Source organism: Crinia signifera, chromosome 3, assembly GCF_055691185.1.
Source record: "Crinia signifera chromosome 3, ASM5569118v1, whole genome shotgun sequence".
Classification (NCBI taxonomy): domain Eukaryota; kingdom Metazoa; phylum Chordata; class Amphibia; order Anura; family Myobatrachidae; genus Crinia; species Crinia signifera.
The window spans coordinates 173,060,558-173,078,802 of record NC_139219.1 but is presented as its reverse complement, the minus strand read 5'-3'; the positions used below and the strand labels follow the sequence as shown (position 1 = coordinate 173,078,802).

The 18,245-nt window shown below is 45.6% G+C and overlaps 1 protein-coding gene across 5 annotated transcripts in view; it reads right to left on the bottom strand.

Annotated features, from left to right (window-relative positions):
* The window catches only part of POPDC1 (popeye domain cAMP effector 1), a 280,642-nt gene that overhangs the window by 3,762 nt on the left and 258,635 nt on the right, over positions 1 to 18,245 (bottom strand). The window lies entirely within an intron of this gene.

Genomic DNA, 18,245 nt, shown 5'->3' with positions numbered 1-18,245 from the left:
ATAAAATTACTTTTAAGACAAAACTTCACATAAGTCTAAAAATAAATAACTTAATATGTAAAAAAGGAAAGAAATTATCTCTACAAACATACAGTGAATGCAAATTAAATACCCAGTCTCACAATTAGGTGGTAAAAAGTCACAATATGCCACTCATGTAATGGGAAGCAGCTGACAGATGTGTGGAGCCAATCCATTGCAGTGTTTCAGAGAAATGGGGTTGGTTTAACCCTTTGAGTGTAAATATCTGTGAGATGTGCAAAATATCCGCTAAAAATGCCAACGTCGCTCAACTTTGTTATAGAAATTCAAATGAAAAATGTTGTGTAAAAATGTCTCATATTTGATAGGGGGCGTGGCTACGGAGGGCAGGGAGTGAGACGCAGGTCGCTGCTCTCTCCTGCTCCAAGATAAGGCAAATATCCTGTTTTGACCCCCCCAGGGAAGCTTGACTGCGGTCGGACAAAAAGGAGAAGTGCTACCCCCCTGGTTTACCTTCAGCGGCGACTGCCGAACGGACCAGGTGACGTGTTTCCCCGCGCGACGAAGAGGCAGACGCTGGGAAGGCAGCGGGCAGAGACACGTGCAGTCGGAGCGCAGTACTGTCGGCGTACGCCAGAGCTATACAGCGGCGAGCCGGGTGAGAGCGGGTGCCGCTGACAGAAGCCATAAGTGCATTGCTCCCTGCAGAAAAGGACGCCGCAGTACCTGGCTAAATACTAGCCGCTATCGGGAAGAGGAGTTGGGCAGCGGCGAGCCGGGTGAGAGCCGGCTCCGATGATATAGTGCTCCCAGCAGAAGCAGACGCCGCAGCACTTTGTTAGAAACTAAACTGGACCAGGAAGAGGAGTTGGGCAGCAGTGAACCGGGTGAGAGCCGGTGTCGATAATTACCGCCTCCAGCAGACACAGACCCCGCAGTACCTCGCCAATAGCTAACCTTTGCCGGGAAGAGGAGTCGGGCAGCAGCAGACCGGGTGAGAGCCGGAGTGACTGCTTGACACGTGGAGCCGGGAGGGTTTGAGCTGGAGAGGCCGCGAGCAGATAACGGTCTGAGTCAGAAGCCGGAGGCCAGGAGGAAGCGTGAATTACAGGAGGAGGACTGTGCCTTGACCCCTCTCAGTGTGGTAAAGCTTGTGCCGAATCCTTATGAGCTGCATTAAATGTGAGTAGCACTCCTTTCCTCTGTTAAAAGTCATATTAAACCCTCCAACAAACTTGGCCGAAAGCTGGGCACAGGGGGAAATAGACTGAGGGGTGAAAATATATAATCAAGGAGTACTGAGAAGAAACTTGTACTTTTTTTTTTTTTTTTTTTTCTTTTTGATTTTTCTCCCTCCACTTTTGTTCTCTCCCCCTGCCCATAAAGTTAATATCTCCGAGGGAGGAGAAGTAGGGAAATATGGGGAAAACAGAGAAATCGGCCGCAGCTAATAAGCTTGCAAAATTCTCTAGACAACCAGTCACCCCAACGCCCCCTAACAGAGAAGAGATTTCACCTCCAGTCACCCCCCCTAATGCGGAGCCAAACGCCTCCTCAATACAAAAAGTGCTTGATGCCCTGGCGGCAAGCGAGGGACGACTTACTAACAAAATTGACAAAGTCCAAGAGGACTTGGACGTGATTCGTCAGTCGGTCCAAAGGGTTAAAGAGCGAGTTAAGGAGGTAGAAAATCGCACTTCGTCCCTAGAGGACACAGTTACCCCACTTGTAACACAAATGGAGGACATGGCTACTCAAATAAAGTTAATTAACATCAAAATGACCGATATGGAGGGGAGATTCCGGAGGAATAACTTAAGATTCGTGGGTTTACCTGAGAAGACGGAGGGGTCAAGTCCAGAGAGCTTCTTGGAAAACTGGCTAATAAAAGCATATGGCCAAGAGGCCTTTTCCAAATATTTTTCGGTGGAAAGAGCACACCGAGTCCCCATGAGAGCACCTCCCCCAGGAGCACCGGCCCGTACGCTCATTGCAAAAATACTTCACTTCTCAGACCGGGACACAATCCTGAAAACTGAATAGAGCTAAAGGCCCTTTGTTATGGGAAAATATGAGGGTTTCAGTGTTCCCAGATTACGCTGTGGGGGTACAGAAACAAAGAGCGCAATATTATGAAATCAAGAAGCGCATGAGAGAGTTGGAGATTCAGTATGCAGTTCTTTTTCCAGCTAAACTTCGGGTGGTGCATGAAGGCAACACAAAATTCTTTTTAACACCAAAAGAAGCCGCAGCCTGGCTGGACTCGAAATTTCCAGGCAAACATACAATGGACACTAGTTAATTTGTATAAAAAGGAGTGATCAGACGGCACAGCACAGCAGGCTCACCCATTACAAAATGCTAGTATAAAGTATTAGGGATGTGAACAGCTGTGCGAGGCATATTGCAAAGTAGCAGTGTATATATACCCCTTTTCGTTTGTTCTCTCTTCCTGGTTATTTGTTTTTTTCTCTCCCTCTCTTCCCCCCCCCCCCCCTTTTTTTTGGCTCTCCTCTCTCCTTCTCTCCCTTCCCCCTCCTTCCATTAATATGGTGTTACGACACCTGTATTGTGAGGCGATAACTTTTTGTAGGGGGTAAAGGGACTGTATTCTTCTTTAGACATGTGGACCTGTAGCTGAGTGGGGGAGGGGGGAGGTGGGGGGGGGGGGGTGGGAGGGGGGAGAAAATATGCATACACTGATAAAATATCAAGAGTTTAGTCTCTTATGCACTCCAGATAGCCAGAATATGACTGGGCCTAAAAACATCTAGAAAAATATATTGGAGGTTCTTTTGGTTTTCTCCTATTTTGTCTTTTCCTTTATGCATATTTGCCCTGTATGAAACAAAGAGGCCGGGACTGTGGTATATTACCGGTATAGGTATAAAAACTATAATAGACTGGAGGAAGGTAGTTATAAATGGGTACGAATCTTTGTCTGCCACCTCTTTCTTCTTTTTTTTCTTTTGGGGTACTGAGGGACCCACTCGGGGATGGACTCCTCCTAGATACAGTAAAACTTGAGCAATCAGCTAATGGGGAGGGCTATAATTATGATGGCCTAAGGAGCAGGAGGGAGCCCCCAGCTCGTAGCCATTATATTAATTGCCTCAATGGTGGTAGATGGTGGTAGGAAGGGGGTATGGGAGGGGGGGTTGGTAGGGAAGCATGTCATTTATAAAAGAGAGGGTGGGCATGCAGGGTGGGGGGGCGGGGGGAGGGGGGAAGGCTGGGGTATCAGGTTAACTAAGCAAAAATCCAGTAGAATATCGTATTATGAATGCTTCACTGTGCGGGAATTATATGATGCTAAACTGTGAACTATGGTGGCAGTAAGGTATAGTCTCCTCACTTGGAATGTGAGGGGACTAAATGATAAAATCAAGCGTTCACTGGTTTTGAGACAGATCCGACAATATGCAGCTGACATTGTTTGTCTCCAAGAGACACATTTAGTAGGAAATAAACTGCTCTCCCTAAAGAAAGCTTGGGTGGGCTGGGCTTTTCATTCCTCTTTCTCAAGTGCCTCCAGAGGGGTATCAGTGTTAATACGTAGGGGCATCCCCTTCTCCCCGGTTTCGGTGCAAACTGACCCGGGAGGGAGGTATGTCTTCATTAAATGTAAACTAGGCCCGCTGGAATTTCTGATTATATCAATATACATACCGCCCCCCTTTAATTACGAGGTCCTAAAAAAAGCCGCTGAATTTATGGCTCTGTCTCCCGGCCTTCCAGTAGTAATAATGGGGGACTTCAATAACACACTTGACCCAGTACTAGATAGGAAGGGAATGATGAATAGAACTGGTGGCACAGGGTGTAAGGGGTTCCCAAACTTGATTAAGGAAATGGGTCTACTGGATGCATGGAGGACAAGACATCCAGGGGAACAGAAGTTCTCCTGTTTCTCTAGTTCTCATTCATCATTCTCAAGGATCGATCTGGCCCTTGTTACAAGGGACTGGATGCCCCGAATACAGAGTGCGAAATATCTGACGAGAGGCATTTCTGACCACTCCCCGCTTGAGATCAGTGTGGACCTAGGAGAGGAGAGGGGTTTCAACCCCTGGAAGTTAAATGCAAACTGGCTGACTCATTTTAAAGTGGGGGATACAGCAGAACCCCAATGGCAAAATTTCTTTGAAGTTAATCAGGGGTCAGCGCCGGTAGAGATCATCTGGGACACATTTAAGGCCAATCTTAGAGGCCTGTTTATAAAAGAGATAGCAAGTTTAAAAAAAACCCATAAAAAAGAAGAACAACACCTAGAGCTAACTTGCGCGGTATTAGAACAACAATATCTACAGGGGAAAACTCAGGCAGACAAGGAAGCATGGGTGAAAGCCCAAGAGGATTGGTGTAGGTGTCTAAAAGACAAGACAATGTACAGAGAGCTATTTGCGGGGCATACTAGATACGCAGAAGGGGATAGGCCCGGGAGCTACTTAGCCGGACTGGCAAAAGCAGAGCGTTCAAGGAGTATAATTACAGAGATTGAGGACACGGCGGGAGGATTAATCACACAAACTCCTAAAATAGCCGAAAGGTTCAGGCAGTTTTTTAAAGAACTCTATACAACACAACAGGGTCATTCCCCCAATGAAACACGTACATACCTTAGAGAAATAGCGCACCCTATACTATCAAGCGAATCAAGAAAGATGCTAGATGCCCCAATAACACTCACAGAGGTAGAACTAGCAATAATGGACATCCCCGGGGGTAAAGCCCCAGGAATGGATGGGATTCCGCAGGAATTATACAAAAGACATAAGAACTTCTTTTCCCAAAGACTCTTGGATTTATATGCAGACTTATATGAGAGACGGACTCTGCCAGCCTCCATGTTAGAAGCCCTGATTGTAGTTCTTCCCAAAAAAGATAAGGACCCAAGAAAGGTTGAGTCATATCGTCCTATTTCACTCTTGACAAACGACGTTAAGATTTTGGCCAAGATAATGGCCAAAAGACTCAACCAGGTAATAAATGAAATAATCCACCCGGACCAAACCGGCTTTATGCCGGGGAGGACGACTACGACTAATCTTAGAAGATTATATTACCACCTGCAAACCCCGCAAAAGGGTGGGGAAGACTTGGCGGTTATCTCTTTGGATGCCGCCAAGGCTTTTGACACCATTGAGTGGGGATATCTTTGGGAAGCTTTGGAGTGGGCAGGGATAGGTCCGGTGTTTATTAATTGGATTAGGATGTTGTATGTGGCCCCGGAGGCAAGGGTGTCTGTCAATGGTTTCACCTCGCCTGGATTTGGCATAGAGAGGGGCACAAGACAGGGTTGTCCGTTGTCTCCGGGGCTATTTGCAATAGCCATAGAGCCACTGGCATGCCGAATTCGGAATAGTACGGTAATCCAGGGCCTAAAATTAGGGGAAAAAGAAGATCGAATTGCGCTCTACGCAGACGATATATTGCTCTTTATTCAAGATTATCACAGGACAATACCAGAAGTTCTGGAAATAATTGATACATTTGGAGCCCACTCAGGACTTAGTATCAACTGGGCTAAATCATGTATCCTCTCGCTGAGCGACACCCCTGCCCAGAAAAGGGCAATTGACACCCCATTGAAATGGGTTGATGAATTTTTATACTTGGGTATTTGGGTCACAAGGGAGATAACCAGGTTCGAGTCACTTAATTTAACACCTCAAATCGACTATGTTAAATCCAGGATAGGACCATGGGGCAGGTTACCCCTGACAATGACAGGCAGGGTTGGCCTAGTCAAAATGATTCTTCAACCCAAAATAACGTATATAATGAAACACTCACCGGTATACCTCCCCCGTAGAATTTTTCAACTTATTGACGGACTTATATCCACATTGATCTGGGGTAGTAAAAGAGCTCGGCTTAGAAAAGACGTTTTGACCAGAAGAAAAGGGGAGGGCGGTTTAGCCCTGCCAGACTTCTGGATGTACTATATAGCATCTCATTTAACGCAAATTAAATACTGGGTCCAGAGGGGAGGGGAATATGAATGGGCGGAACAACTGGTGAGATTAGTGTCCCCAGGGCACACCCCCATGCAACTTCTCCTTAGTGGCAACTTAAAACGTAGGTGGCCACCAATAATAAGGCAGGGAATCTTGATATGGAGGCAGGCAGAGACGGTTCTGGGGAGCCAGGGTATCGACCCAGAAACACCCTTGTATAATGCCCACCCACTTAGAGAATTAAAAGAACTGCAGGTCGAAAAAGTCTGGGGGAAAAAAGGCATAACAGAAATTGGCCAAATATACACTGATACAGGGCTACATTCATTCCAATCATTAAAAATAGAATATGGGCTATCTAATAAATTTTTGTTCAGATATATTCAATTAAGACACGGGTTGGAGAAGCAGTTTGATGGGGGACAACCTGATATATGCGAATCAATGACAAAAAAATTAATTAAAAAAACTCCTGCTAGACATGAAACTTCATACTGTTACAAAGCTTTAATGCAAAACAAACAGAGGGAGGCACTAGGTGAGGTTAAAGCTAAATGGGAAAACGATATAGGGTCTATCTCAGAGGCAGACTGGAGGAAATCATTGGCTAGTGTTAAAACTGCCACCAACCAAGTTAGGTTTCAACAAATCCAACTGTACGTGTTGCATAGGACGTATATGACACCAGAACGCATGTATAAATTTGGGGGTAGAGCGAATGCAAACTGTCCTAAATGTAAAGACCCCGCCGGGACCTTCTGGCACCTGCTCTGGATGTGCCCAAAAGTGGCTGGATTCTGGGCAGAGGTCACTAGTATAATGATATCTAAGGGTATCCCCCGCAATAGTTGTACACCTAGAGCTTGTATTTTGGCAATAATAGAGGACGGTTCTATGAACAAATATGAAAGGCAGTTTTTTATCAACCTTTGCACCCTGGCCAAAATTTGTATTGCCAGAAAGTGGATGGCAGAAGCTGGACCAGAGGCGGCCACGTGGGGTGCTCTGGTTGATGAAACAATAGCCCATGAGAGATACCTATATGTGACAAGGGGGATGGAAGGAAAACACCACTTAATATGGAATAAATGGTGAAGATAATTTATGATACAGATTGGATACTGGATTAAGAAAGTAGAAATTAGAAGAGAATGAAGAATATAGCCGTTAACCTGAGGGGGGGAGGGTTGGAATATTGTTATAGAGGAGAAATGTACAAAATAAAAAAATACTGTGTGTCCGAGACCCGACGCCGCACAATGGCATCTGCAGTGCCGAAGGGGGGTGGGAGGAGGGGGGAGGGGGAGGGGAAAGGGGAAGTAGAACACATAAAAGAAACACTTACACTGCAATCATATGAATTTAAGTAACACTGTATAAAGCAACAAGCACTCTAGAAGTAGCATTTAAAGCTACAATAGCTATAAATATAGAAGCAAAATACACAATGAACACCACCGTTGACAGGGCCTATTTGAAAAGACCCCATATATATAAGCACACCAAATAACACCAATAACACTAGAAAGGCAGGGGAGATGGCTATTGAGGCGGTGCCGGGGACCGGAGTATAAAAATATTAATGATAACAAAAATGTTCTCCTTTATATGATTTTAATGTGATGTATATGTATGTCTGTTTAAAAATGAAATCTATAAATAAAAATTGAATTAAAAAAAAAAAAAAAAATGTCTCATATTTTACTACACAAGATAAACATTACAGGTCATTATGATGAATAAAATGTTTGCTTGGTAATTTTCACACCTATTTTTGACAAATTCACTTGTGACTCAAAGGGTTAAATAAAAATGCCTCTTTTTACTCCCATTAACATTGTATTTCTCGAGATGCAAATGTTCTTTTTACAAATTTTTTTTTTTTTGTACCTTTCCCTCCTTTCAGTGATTCTAGATGATAGAAATATATATTTTTTATAATACTTTATTTTAAAGTGGTCAGCCAACAGAGAAACAAAGATTGAAACACAAGGGCCACAAGAGCTCAATATAGACCATATTTTCAAAGCACATTAGCAAATAAAATAAAAAAAGAGGAAGTGGATATTGGACAGTGAAATACGGTATGGAAGGTAGGGGAAGAAAAGGAAGAGGTGGGGAACCACGAAACAGTATCGGAAAAGGTACAGTAGGCATACAAGTAGCTTCCAATAAAAAGAAAAAAGACAGATCATGTGTGAAATCTCAGAAACAAAGAGGGAGCAGTATTCTTTACCCATGGGTCTATCTGTGAAATTAATATTCATGAAGAAGGGGACGAGGGCCTACATTCAGCAAGTAACCAAGGTGCCCAAACTTATGTAAAAATATGACCTCGATCATGGAGATCATAAGTTATTTCCTCCACTGCAGCAACATGCCAAATCTGGGTCTTAATTCCAGAGAAAAGAGGAGGAGAGCTCTTCTTCCAATTTTGAGCAATCAGGGTTTTTGCCACAGGCTAGTTTTTTTTTTTGAGAATTTACTTAGAGGTGGGGGATCGCACAACCAACAATATCCAGGGATCTTTTGGTACCAGTGTCGATAGGAGAGAGTTCAATAGGCCATGAACCAAGTCCCAGAAAGGTACAATATTCAGGCAGGTCCACCATATATGGATCATCGAACTTCTGCACCCACACCCATGCCAACAGTCAGGCGAATAAGATGGGAACATTTTATTAAGTCTTTAAGGAGTAGCATATCAGCAATATTAGATCTTATAAAGCAGTCTCTTTGGTAGCACTAGAACTTTTGGTGATGCCTAGTCTCATGTCGTCCCAGGTCTCATTATCCGGAGGGTGCCTCAATCCCAGGCAATTTCATGGGGTCTCAAGGAGGGTAGTCTATCATCGAGACGGAGGGTGTAAATCTGAAATATCAAACCCTTATATAAGGAGCAAAGTTTACAAAGAGTTTCAAAAGGAGTAAGAGCTCACAGTACAAGGGAGGAGGGTAGGGAGTAAAGAAAATGGTGAATTTGGAGGAATTCAAATGGGTTAAATATCAGGGATGGGGGGGGGGGGGTGCTTGGGCATAGGAAGCAATAATTTGAGAAAGAAGAGAGGCCAGATTGTTATGTCAGGAAGACCTCTAACACATTCCACAACCATCCTCCCCAAGGTTTTGGCTGCAAAACATGGAGGCTGTGGTTCCAAATGAAATGGATTAGGGTTTTTGAATATTATTAAGGATGCAGACAGGAAAGCTCTGAAAAGGTAGAGCCATTTTGGGATTATATTCATCTCAACAGCTATGGTCCTACCCAGCCATGAAATAAATTGATTCCATGAAGCCAAATCGGTCTGCATTCTAGAGAATAGAGGTGGGAAATTTTCATCAACAAAGAAGTCATAGTGGGAAGTCAGATACATTCCCAAATATTTTATCTTTTTCAGAAGTTAAAATTAGTTATATGGCTTTTGGCTTTACATGAGGGAACATGGAGCAGCATGGCTTTCGACTTGGAATAATTCATCTTGTAGCTGGACACTGTGCTGTAAGACTGAAGGACAGAAAAAAGGACAGTGTTGACCTGGGAGCCGAAGATGGCGTTGACCTGGGAGCCGAGGACGGCATCGACCTGGGAACCAATGGTCCTGTGCTGCAGTCTGGAAGCTGACTGTACTGCAAGGTAGGAGCAGCAACATCAGGATGAGGTTCACTGAAGCAGGTAACCTGGAGCCTTGGTATCAGCCTATGGGAAACTCTTGGAAGAAGGACAAGTTGTTCAAGGCCGTGAGCTGTTCTAAAGTGACTCCTTATATCCCCCCCCCCAAGGTAGCTGGGGATTGGCTACTGATCGCAGTTAGGTCAGAACCAGGAAGTGGAACTACCTGGATATACCTAGATCATGTGACCTGTGCTGGAGTAAGGATGTCAGAAATCCTCACATGTGATTAATCATCCTGGAATGTGAAGCTGCAGCAGCACGGACACAAAACAAGCCTGGAAACTTTGGGAAACTAGAAAACAAACATGAACCAAGTCAGCTTTATGACAGGAAGCAAGCGGTTCAATTATAAGGACAAATATTAGGAGTGATAGGTGGCACCCCTGTCGAGTACCATTACAAATACAAATTGGACCAGAAGGTATACCATTAACCTTAACAGAAGGTGAAGAATATAAAGCCAGGAGACCGTGAGAAATTCACCAGACATGCCGAAGACCTCAAGGAGATCATGTCAAAAGCTTTTTCCGCATATAAAGAAAGTAAAATAGTAGAGGACCACCTGGAGTTTGTAAATAAGATCAACAGCATATCTGGTGTTATCTCGTGCCTGATGACCCAGAATAAACCCTACCTCATAGTGGATAAGGGAAGGAAAAATCGGTTCATGTGGTTTGCCAAAATTTTTGCCAATTGAGCGGAATACTTTTAAATAATCATTCTACTCATCCAATATCCTCTCCCAAATAACCATATATCATTAATAACAAAGACCCTTGAAATGTGGCAATATAAATCAGACTTGTCTGTTAATTATTAAAAGAAAATATCAAAGCAGCAATCTACGTAATACAACTTAAATAATTAGTGGGTAGGTTAGGGGTGTTGTCCACCCACAGAGAAGTTGTGTTCAGGAGAACCAACTCAGTCTTCTTTTGCTCACTTGTGGACTCCACAATAATGAAGTCAAAACCACAGCAACAGAAGTAGGCTATTGCTACTGACAATCTCTTGTGCCACTACTGGCCAATTTACCACTAGTTGCATCACATTTTTAGAAGGAGGAAAATTTATTTAGAAATAAAACATAGAAAAATCACAATGAGATACAATAAACTGGTGGTGTGTGGGCAACTTCAGGAAACATAAAAGGCAGTATTCTCACAACAATTCTTTGTAAAACCTCTCAGATAAGAATTAGATACCAACAATTGCTACCTTCCCCATCAACAGTTGACATCGACAATGAATGAGAAGCTTGAGAATTGAATTTACTTTGTGCCTAATCGGTCCCCATACGTTTACCCCCATCTAGACATAAATGCTTACTTTCCTGTGAATTTTTGGGAAGTCCCCTGCACCCACAGAAGAGATATGGGGCAGTACAGATGGTGTAATGGTTAGCATTACTGCCTCACAGCACTGAGGTCATGGGTTCGATTCCCACCATGACCCTAACTGCGTGGAGTTTATATATTCCCCCGTACTTGCGTGGGTTTCCTCCGGGTACTCTGGTTTCCTCCCACAATCCCAAAAATATACTGGTAGGCTAATTGGCTCCCGACAAAATCAACCCTAGAATGTCTGTGTGCGTGTATATGTGTGGTAGGCAATATAGATTGTAAGCTCCACTGGGGCATGGACTGATGTTCAACTACACTGTGTAAAGCGCTGCGAAATCTGTGTGCGCTATATAAGAAACTGTTAATAAAAGTAAATAAATATTGTTCTGGGTCTCCCACATCCTACTCACTTCCTAGTGAATGGGCAGGATGAGAAATTTATACTGGGGATTTGCAGCTCGGTACAGTGGGGGAGTGCGAAATGATGTTAAAAGCAGAGACAAGCAGCAACTACTGTCTGGGTTTCTCCCAGAGGGGAGAATTTTAAATAATCTAGGCACCTATATATCCAGGGATACTCTTGGCTAAAACAGATCACCAAACAAAAATATGGTCTACAGTATACAGAAAGCAAGGTACTTGTTTCCTAGCACGGCGCCTGCGATTTTGATTGTATCCAAATGAATCGCGTCGATCGCATCGCATGCAACCAAATCACATGCGATGCGATTTTTACATCGGAACCAATGTAAAATGGTCCCTGAGACCCGATTTTACATTGGGCCCAATGCTAATGCCCCCCAGACCCCAATTTTCATTCTATACCCACCCTGATGGGTGAAATGCCCCCCCCCCCATTGTTAACGTCACCCCACAATGAACGCCAACCCGAAGCGTGGCGAGCGCAGCGAGCCCGCGAGGGGCGTCGGTATGCGTCCTCCGACCTTTTCATACCCCCACTATCCACGTCGGCGTGGAGTTTATTTAATATAGTGTGGCGAGCGCAGCGAGCCACCGAGCCCGAAGCGTGGCGAGCCCCGCGAGGGGACGCGCATTACTTCACAGGTATTATGCGTGCGCTCGCCACGCTTCGGGAGAGGTAGCTCCGATTCAGCCTGGAGGCCATCAAATCCAATTGAGGCATGCCCCACCGGACCGTCAGCTGATGAAAAACCTCCGGATGAAGAGCCCACTCTCCCGGGTGGAAGTCCTGTCTGCTCAGATAATCCGCCTGCCAGTTCTCCACACCCGGCAGGAACACCGCAGAAAATCGAGGAACAAACGCTTCGGCCCATTCCAGGATAGGCTGCACATCGCGCATGGCTGCTCGACTCTTGGTTCCTCCCTGTCGATTTATATATGCGACCGCAGTAGCATTGTCCGACTGGACTCTCACCGGATGACCCCTGAGCAGGTTGTGTGCCTGACTCAAGGCCAACCTGATTGCCCTTAGTTCCAGGACATTTATAGGAAGCTTTGCCTCTTGAGCAGACCAACGACCCTGAAAAGTCTGGTTGAGAACAAAAGCCCCCCAGCCCCTGAGGCTGGCGTCGGTGGTCAGTATCGTCCAACTGCATGGGCTGAAACTCCGGCCCTGGAGTAGATTGGGGGTATGAAGCCACCACTGAAGCGATTGACGAGCTGCTCTTGACAGGGTAATTTTCCTGTGGATCTGTAGATGTGACCCTGACCACTGTGACAATAGGTTCCATTGGAACGTTCTGGTATGAAACTTGCCGTACGGGAGGGCCTCGACATCCCCAGCATCTTGGTGCACAAGTGGAATGAGACTCTGCGGGGAGCTAGAACCTGTCGCACCTTCAACTGCAGCGCCGCAATCTTGTCCATTGGAAGAAATACCGATTCCTGCGCCGTATCCAAAATGAGACCCAGGAATTGAAGCCTTTGTGTTGGATTGAGTTGAGACTTGTTGAAGTTTAAAATCCAACCTTTTTGGACCAGAAAAGAACATGTGGCTAGAGCGTCTGCTATCAGCCTGTCCTGAGACGATGGTTTTATCAAGAGATCGTCCAGGTAAGGGACGATCGTTATCCCTTGTAACCTGAGTACCGCCACCATGCAGGCCATGATCTTGGTGAAGACCCTGGGAGCGGACGACAGGCCGAAGGGCAGAGCCCTGAACTGAAAATGAGAAGCCTGTATTGCAAACCTTAGAAACCTCTGGTGAGGTTCCCAAATAGGGACGTGCAAATAGGCATCCTTTATGTCTAGTGACATAAGATATTCTCCCGGTTCCAGTGATGCAATCACTGACCTTATGGACTCCATCTTGAACTTGTTGTAACAGATGTATTGATTTAAGTCCTTGAGATTTAGGATAGGCCTTACCGAGCCGTCCGGTTTGGGCACCACGAACACACTGGAGTAAAACCCCTGTCCCCTCTGATGTTCTGGCACCGGTATTATTACAGAAGCATCCAAAAGTTTTCGAACTGAATCCTGTAAGGCCTTTCTTGTCTGATCCAGTTTTGGAAGGCCCATGGGGAAGAATCTTACTGGCGGTGGCGCTGAAAATTGAAGTTTGTATCCCTGTGCAATAATCTGCAAGACCCACTCGTCCCTGCAGTGAGTCCTCCAGACCTGAGGGAACAATAACAGACGAGCGCCCACCCTGGATTCTCCCACTAGAGCCGGAAGACCGTCATGCCACGGTCTTGTCAGAAGCCTTGGGCTCCTGGCGACGTGCTGGGGCAGCAGCGGCCGCGGCTGTTCCAGCACCTCTACCTCTGCGGCCTCTAAAGGCCGTAAAACCTCCTCTGGGCCTACCTCTAAAGGCAGAGGAGCCTCGAAAGGACCGAAAGGACTGTGTGAGGGACCGCCTCTTCGGCGGGGGTGCAGCTGTTGGCAGGAATGTAGACTTACCCCCCGTGGCCTGGGAAATAAGCTTATCGAGCTCCGGCCCGAAAAGCATATCCCCTGTGAATGGCAAAGCTTCAACAGCTTTCTTAATTTCAGACTCAGCCTGCCATGACCTCAACCAGACCGAGCGTCTGGCCACCACAGCTGATGCAGAGATTCTAGCTCCTAGAGTAGAAATGTCTGCCGCTGCCTCGCCTATGTATGTTGCTGCATCCCTGATGCCTTCCGCCATAGGCAACAAATCTGCCACAGGAACATTCTGTTCCAGACCAGCCACAAGATCAGCGGCCCATTGCTCCATAGCTCTGGCCACCCAAGAAGAGGCCAACGCAGGACGCAAAAGGACCCCTGCCGTGGAAAAAATGGTCTTTAGTGAGCAGTCTAAACGCCTATCTTGCGCTTCTTTTAAAGACGCCACCCCGGGAACTGGAAGGGTGGCTCGCTTAGACAGCCTGGATAGCGAGATATCCGGAGTAGGAGGAGTCTCCCACTTAGTCCTAGATTCCGGAGAAAAAGGGTATAGTGTCTTTAAGCGAGCTGACACCTGGAACTTCCTATCCGGAAGCTTCCATATAGAGAGGAGAGGAGACTCTAATTCCTCCGAATCCGGAAAACACAACTCCTGTCTTTGAGAGCGACCCAAAATGGACACCTGGGGAGTAACCTCAGGCTGTTCTAGTTTTACGGTAGACCTAACTGCTCTGACAAGACCCTCCACGCCCTGTGGCTCATCCTCCCCTACATCAACGGGTTGGATATCCTGGTCCACAGGGGGAAGAACCTCTCCTTCCTCTATAGTATAATCATCATGGTCTGAATCATCAGCCAAAAACAGAGAGGGCATAGCCTTTCTCTTGGGTACAGCAGCAGCTGCAGGTCTCTTAGAAGGACCTGCCATAAACTGATTTAATGAGTCCACTGACTGTATTAAGGATTGAGCCCATGCAGGCTCTGCAGAGGCCAATCTAGAAAGCTGAGTCTGAAACACCTCTCTATCTTTCCTAGAGGCAGCCATTTCAGCATTCAGATTAGTCAGCAGTGATTGCAGCACATCTGAGGAAACAGCAGCTGCCTGCACAGGTGCTGCAGGGGTAGCAGTAATCTGAGAAGCCTTATAGCAAATCTCACAGAGGGAGCACCCCCTAACATGTTGTGTGTATTGCTGCTTACAGCTCTTGCAGGAATAAACCTTCATAGCAGCCTTGGAAGAAGTTGCTTTTCCTGCCATCTTGCCCAGTTAATGTAACAAGAGTGACACACAAACAAACACAATCACACAAGAAAACCCCAAATACAGCCTAGCAGCAGGGAATACCAAGTAAAGTAACCCTGAAGTCCGGCAAGTGACAGGGGAAGAGGAGCCAAACAACACCCCCGATTCTTGTGTATGTAATGTGCCCCTTAAGACTCAGTGTCCCTGTAGTCCGCTGGGGAGCGCTGCGCTGCACAGGTAACAGAGGTCCTGTTCTGTACAGCAACTGCAGAGAGAGAGCACTGCAATGGCCACCTCACAGATCGAAGGCACCGAGAGAAAGAGAGAGAAGCAAGCTCCGCCCCCTTCCCTCGCGCTCCCTGCACAGAGGCGCCAAATCCAAGCCCGCCCCAAACAGCCGGCATAATGGAGGGTGCGCTGATGTCACTTCCGTGACCCAGCTCTGCTCTGCTACCAACCATCGCGCCCTATGGCCGCCCCCTTTCTGGCGCACAGCGCCCTTACTTGTCACCGGCGTCCCTGGAGTTCGGGGGAGATAGCCCAGGACCCGCGACGCACACCGCATGCAGCTGCGGGCGGGTCTCCGGAATGGCGGCTACGGTGGCTGGACAATGGAGGGAGGCTGCATGCAGGCCCGACCACGTCCCGCCAGGGTCCCGCGTCGCAGACAGGCATTCCCAGCCTGTCTGTGTTCAAGTATATAAAAAACAAACAAAAGAGAAATAAAAAACCTAATCTCCCTAGGGAGACATAGCCCGGGCACTTTTTCTAAGACTGGAGTCTGCTGGGGGTTAGCGGGGGGAGGAGCCAGCTGTATTCAAATTTCTTAAAGTGCCGACTCCTCCAATGCACCCACACAATCCACACGTGTAGACTGCAGTGTCCCCTGCTGCTGGGAGGAGAAAGTGGGGGTATGAAAAGGTCGGAGGACGTGTACCGCTGCGCTCGCCACGCTTCGGGTTGGAGTTCATCGTGGTGTGGCGTTAACAATGGGGGGGCATTTCACGTGTAAAATACCCATAAGGGTGGGTATACAATGAAAAATCGGGTCCTTTGGCCCATTTAACATTGTTCCCTATGTAAAATCGCGTCCATCGCATCGGTTGCATCGCATGCCTTAACTTAAGGCATGCGATGGACACGATTTTTTAATTGTCGGGGAAAAGGCTAAAAATAACCCCGAAATCGCGTCGGTTGCGTCCATCGCATACCGTAACTTAAGGTATGCGATCACCTGCGACGGGCGCCGTGATAGGAAACAAGTACCGAAAGCAATTTAAAAAATGCAATTAATTTTTAAAAAAATCATTTTTGTCCATTTTGTTCAAAGTTTTCTTTAAAAAAAAAAAATTATATGTGAATGTGACCAGTCTAAATCATGCAGCAGCACTTTAAAAATTCAGAAACGAGAGCGGGTGCATCATATAGCCATTACAAATATAAGAAACTTAATTTCACATCATGTACAAGGTCTTTGGCATAAAATAGGCCAATATTCTGACCTTACCCACCAAACATCAAGGTAACCTCATTGTGTAGGTACCCAACATTATAGGGGTTTACCTCCAGGCACAGGGCACCCCAACTACCCCATCCAAACCACCCCAGGGCACCACACAAGTAGATTATAGCAGTGAAGTATCAGTGTTACGGTTGAAAAAAGTATAGCAGTAAATTATCAAAGTGATGGTTAGGCTCATAATATTGGCCAATAACCTCATATACGATGTATCATTTTTAATTTTTTTTATAATTGTAACGGTATGTATGGTGCACTTGCTGTTTTCTTTCTATGTTGTAGCATTCAGTCTCCATTAGGTAGCACATCCCATTATAAGTAGCTCAGTCCAGACCCCCTCCATCAATATATTTAATTTTATTTGCATTTAGACACACTTTACAATTAACCAAAGCAATGGAATTCTGTCTGAACTACATGGCTGGAAATCTTTTTTTTTTTTTTTACAAAATATACCATATTCGGATTTTGGGCCTTATTCAGATCTGAGCTCAGTACAAATTTGTTCGGAAAATGGGCAAAACCATGTGCACTGCAGGTGGAGCAGATGTAACCTGTGCAAAGAGTTAAATTTGGGTATGGTGTGCTGAAACTGAAATCGAAATTGCAGTGTAGAAATAATGCAGTCAGTATTTACCCTGCACAAAAACAAAATAACTCACACAAATCTAACTTTCTCTATACATGTTACATCTGCTCCACCTGCAGTGCATATGGTTTTGCCCATTTTCCAAACAAATTTGTACTGAGCTCAGATCTGAATAAGGGCCTTTGTTTTACAATGCTAGCAATGGTAGGAGTAAAAAATTAGGCAATTTTGTGTCAGATTTTCAGAATAATTGCTCTCATTTGAGGGTCTATTCATTATGCTGTTACACATTTGGGAATGCTTGTTTCAAGTAATGGGTACATTTATTATTAGGGCAGCCAGTATTCAATACCGCCACCACCTGTGCATTGTGTACCGTGTGTGGCCTTGTGCATGCATGAGCTTGGGTCATGAATGCACAGTCAGTTGGCACGGCACTGGTGAATAACACTGCTACTTACTGGTAGCAGTGTTATATGGAGGGGCAGCTACTCTTTGGAACAGCTGTTCCCTCATTGTAGCAATACTGAATTGCTCCAGTAATTAAGAAACCACCACCACAGCTTGCCATTCATCCCCCAAATGATAAATAGGCCCTCTGAGTGTTCAGTATTACAGATAGAAGCAAAGTTCAAGAAAAGCCTGAGTTCTGCTAGAAATAGAACAGCAGTTTATATAGGCAAATTTGTAAAAGAAGTAGCCACACACAGCAGTTTGGGTGCAAGGAACAGTGCACCAACACTTGCCAGGTAAAGTGCTCAAATTGCCTTGACAAAACAGCAGAAAATAGCTCTGGACATAAAGATTTCTTATACTGCATGTCATGTGTTATCTGTCTGGCCAGAACATTCCAGAGAGGCACATAAAGCATATATACAAAGGTGGCCCATAAGGGGCCAATATTATTGGTAAATGCATTTACAATTTAAGGTTGGTTAACTATGGAGGTGCCAACTATATTGCACACTTGTATATGCCTCCATCAATAGTATATGGCCCAATAACATTCATGTATTTACCCAATTACCTGAGCAATCTGGCTAGCTTGATTTAAAAGCACCTTTTTTCCTGGTGGCTTGTTCCAGT